Source organism: Cryptomeria japonica, chromosome 6 (assembly GCF_030272615.1).
Source record: "Cryptomeria japonica chromosome 6, Sugi_1.0, whole genome shotgun sequence".
NCBI lineage: Eukaryota > Viridiplantae > Streptophyta > Pinopsida > Cupressales > Cupressaceae > Cryptomeria > Cryptomeria japonica.
In genome coordinates, this window is record NC_081410.1 from 446,102,518 (window position 1) to 446,107,207 (window position 4,690).

A 4,690-nucleotide genomic window follows, 5' to 3' on the forward strand; every position below is an offset into this window, starting at 1 on the left:
GGCCAAACGACCTATCAATGCTGCTTTGTTGAGTAAGTACTTGAGTGGATCAATCTTTGCGATGAGTTGCACCTTGTGTGTCAATAGATAGTGCCGCAATTTAGTGGCTGCCAAGATTACTGCTAAGCAAGCTCGCTCAATAGGTGTGTAATTGAGTTCATAGCCAACCAGTGTGCGAGAGATGTAGTATACAACACACTCTTTACCTTCTGCATTATGTTGTGCCAGTAGTACACCCAATGTTGTACTTGTTGCCGAGATATAGAGTAATAATGGTCTACTTGGATCTGGTGGCATCAACAATGGTGGATTCATGAGATAGTCTTTAAGTGCCTGAAATGCTTGCTGGCATCTGTCATCCCATTGAAAGCGTATGTTCTTGTGTAGCAGGTGTGTGAAGGGGTGACACTTATCAGCCAATTGTGCAATGAATCTTCGGATGGATTGAAGCCGTCCTTGTAATGTCCTTAGCTAACTGATATTCCGTGGAGGTGGCATGTCCATTATTGCCTTAACCTTTGCTGGGTCGACCTCAATACCTTTGCTTGAGACAATGTATCCTAGAAGTTTCCCGGAGGTCACTCCAAAGACACATTTCTTTGGGTTGAGTCGAACATGATATTGTTCCAGTCTATCAAAGATTTGATCTAAGATATGGAGATGTCCTTCTCTTGTGAGTGATTTTGCTAGTAAATCATCCACATAGTCTTCCATCATAGTATGCATCATGTCATGGAAGATGGTGGTCATTGCTCTTTGATAGGTCGCTCCTGCATTCTTTAGACCAAAAGGCATTACATTCCAGCAGTATGTGCCCCATGGACATGTGAAGGTTGTCTTATGTCGATCCTCTGGTGCGATCTTTATTTGATTGTATCCTGAAAAGCCATCCATGAGTGAAAGCATGGCATGTCCTGCTATCAAATCCACTATGATGTCGATATTTGGTAGAGGGAAGTCATCCTTAGGACATGCCTTATTTAGATCTCTGAAGTCTGTACAAATGCGGATGCCCCCTTTTGGTTTGCCAACTGGTACAATGTTGGAGATCCATTCTGCATAATCAATTGGTCTAATGAAACCAACATCCAGGAGTTTCTTGAGTTCTGTTTTGACTAGCACGGCAATCTGAGGATGCATCTTACGAAGCTTCTGCTTAACAAGTTTGGCTCCTTTTGCTACTGTGAGATGATGCATGACTAAATCAGGATCAAGCCCAGGCATGTCTGCATATGACCATGCAAAGTTGATCTGACGCTTCTGGAAGAACTCTATAAATTGAGGCTGTTCCTCTGGAGTGAGAAGAGATGCCAGATGTATGATATGAGGGTTTTCAGGAGTCCCCACATTGTATTCTTTGGTCTCCTCAATGAGAATCGTCGATCGTTCCTGTTGTGTACTAGCAGGGAGAATGTCAAACCCTTCATCCTCAGGTGCCTCAGAGAGGTTTTCACCATTGGATACGCTCTTTCTTTTTACTTTTGTCGGATCAAACAGTGCCACAGTGTGGTTTTCACTGGAAGATCCATGTTTTATTGTTATATTTTTGCAGTTGAAGGGTTTGGCATCCGCCCCGAAGTATGCTGCGCTATTAAGTTCAATGGCGAATCTAGCTTTGTGATCCCCGCTTGGTAGATTATCCCTTAATTCCAAAAAGTCAATGATAGCCTCATCGTTTTGGAAGAGGTCAAGACATGGAGGATTTGATTGGTTCCATTCGATGAGTTCAGGGTGGATAATGGGCATTACTTCATCAATTAGATTAAGTTCGTTAGAGGTATCAGTGAGGGTTAAGACAGTGTGGTGAAGGTCGTTGATGGTACTCTCCCTGTCAGAATCAGACGTAGGGTCTGTGGAAGATGTTTCCAGCTCAGGTACCCAAGTGGTCTTTATCTGTGCTTCTCCGTAAACAGGAATGTCTTTGCGTGGCGGAGGTGGTGATGTGTCTTCCTCATCTGAAGTGTTAAGCTGTACAGAATCAAATTCCCACTCATGTGAGTCGGTCTCTGAATCACTTTCCAGCATCCGATTGCTATACCATACTGGGATGTCTTTGGAGTTGAACATGGTAGGCATGATTGGTTTATGTACTTTTGTGGTGATCGATGCTGCAGGAACCGTGATGGGGTTTAAAGGATTTGTTACTGGAAGTATTGGTAATGGTGACTCAGTGGCTTCTGCTAGAACTACTGGCGCCATAGATGTTGCTGCGGGTTCTGATACAGTTGTTGCTATAGATGGTGTTGCTGATGGGATTACTGGTTCGTTTGGTGGGATGTTTGGCACTGGTGATGGTTGCGGTGGGGTTGTGAGTCTCGATGGGGCAGTGGGGATAGTGTTTGATGGTGCTTTGAGTATGAAAGGTGTCCTCTTTGTAGTAGGTGGGCAATATGGTTTGCTAGGTTTTCCTTTGAATCTGAGTTTAGGAAGGACTTCTTTTTCAAAGCCTAGGCCTGTATTACCTTTGGGCTTGAACTCTGGCAGCAGCGGTTCATGTCGTCCTTGTTTGTAGTATCCCAAAGCACTTTGACCATCATACCCCATTCTTTGCATAATGAGGAGGCCTTTGCCATACTGTTCTGTAGGAAGCGTAACTCGCGGTTTATCAGTGGTAACGGGGTCTTTATAGATCCAGTCTGCTAGGTCCTCATCTTGTGTTTCTTCCTCTTGACTCTTTCCAAGGACAAAAGGCGTTAAAGCACATGCGGGCATGACTATGGATTGTTGGAGCAACTGCTGGGGTTTACCATGCGTTCTAGGAGAAGTGGGCATTTGTCCCACACAAAAGAGCTGACTCAAGTTATATTCCCCGGGACCTTCCTCTGTGACTTTCATCTTAAGCTTTTCTTGCTTGGGTATAGGAGTGTTTGAACTGGCAAGAGGGGCGGGATTTACATATGATGTGGAGGAAATGGCTTCCCTATTATTAGGAACAGTAATCTCTGGTTGATGGCTGATATTATGGCAAAATGCAAAGGGATTTGCATCGCCCAGGATTGTGATCTCTGCACCGTTATGTGGGAACTTGATACATTGATGGTAGGTAGATGGAACAGCTTGCATGGCATGTATCCAAGGTCTCCCTAATAATAGATTATATGGCAGAGGAAGGTCCAGAACCTGACAAATTATGTGCTTTACCATGGGGCCCACTCGGATTGGTAGTACCACAGCTCCTTTGGATGAACGCTCTGCATCATCATAGGCCTTGATGGTGATCTTCTTGCGAGGATCCACTGATTCTACTGCATAGCCCAATGCTGTGACCAACTGTAGTGTACAAATGTTTAGGCCTGCTCCATTATCAATCAAGACTCGCTTGATCCTGTGTTGGTTGACAAAGCCTTCAATGTGGAGTGAGGCGTTATGAGGTTGCTGGAAGGAAGAGTTGTCACTTTCGGAAAAAGTGAGACAAGCTGATGACTTTAGACTTCCAACCATGGCTTGAAATTGGTCCGTGTTCAGGTTTGCAGGGACTGACGCCTCTTGGAGTGCTTGATCCAAGATTGTTTAATGAGAGGGTGACAGATGCAAAAGCTCCAAGATGGATATAAGCGCAGGGGTTTTGTCTAATTGTTCCACAAGATTGTACTGCTTTGGGATGGAGGTGGTGCCTTGTGGAGCTGCCTTTATGGTGACCTTGCCACGACGTGTAACAACATTGCAATTTGAGGTGGGATTTTTGAAGGTGATAGTTGCAATTTGTTCACTGGCATCATACAGGTGATTGACAGTGTAATTATACGCAGCTTGTGTATAATCAGTGGTATCAGGACCTCGTCTGGACGTGGAAGGACCCCTTTGATCTTGCGATGGAAGTGGATTTTTGAACATCTGATGATCATTATTGGTTGTTTTTGGGTCATGCCCTTCAATTTCAATTTCTCCTTGATCAATAAGATCTTGAATGAGATCTTTCAATCGATGACAATTACTTGTCTTGTGTCCTCTTCCTTGATGGAATTCACAATGTTCAGTATCTCTCCACCATGCCGGTTTGACCTGAGGCTCATAGTTTGATAGCTTAGGTAGAGTGATCAAATTCTGAGAAATGAGTTGTCGCATCACTGTTTCAATGGGTTCCCCTAAGGGAGTGTATGTGCGTTTTTGTTTTTGTGGACGGGGTCTTGGTTCATCATGAGATGTGATGCGACCTTGATTAGGAGGAACATTTGTGTTATTTTGAGGTGGAGGATTTTGTCCTGCAAATCGAACCACAGGTTGTGCATTTTGGATAGTTCGAGCATCCAAAACCCCATCATTGACGATATTCTTATTCTTGTTCCAGAAGTTCGGTTTATCACTATTGAAGCGCGGGCGAGGACCATCTTTGGGTTCATTAAAGATTTTGATGAGTCCTTTTTTGTTGAGTGCCCTTTCACATTTTATACCTTTGGTGATCATATCGTTAAAAGAATCTGTGTCTTTGACATCCAGGTGAAATTCCATTTCTTTGTTTAAGTTGGAAATGAAAATTTCCACTAGTTCTCGTTCAGGTAACTGAAGAGAACGTCTGCTAGACATTTGGTGCCATCGTTGCAGGAATACTGAGAATAATTCACCTGGTTTTTGTTTGGTGTTGCATAGATCAGCCATGGTGATGTCGCGTTCAATATTATAAGAGTAATGAGATAGGACCTTCTGGATGAGTTCCTCAAATGTTCTAATGCCACCTGGTAGTCGAGAAAAC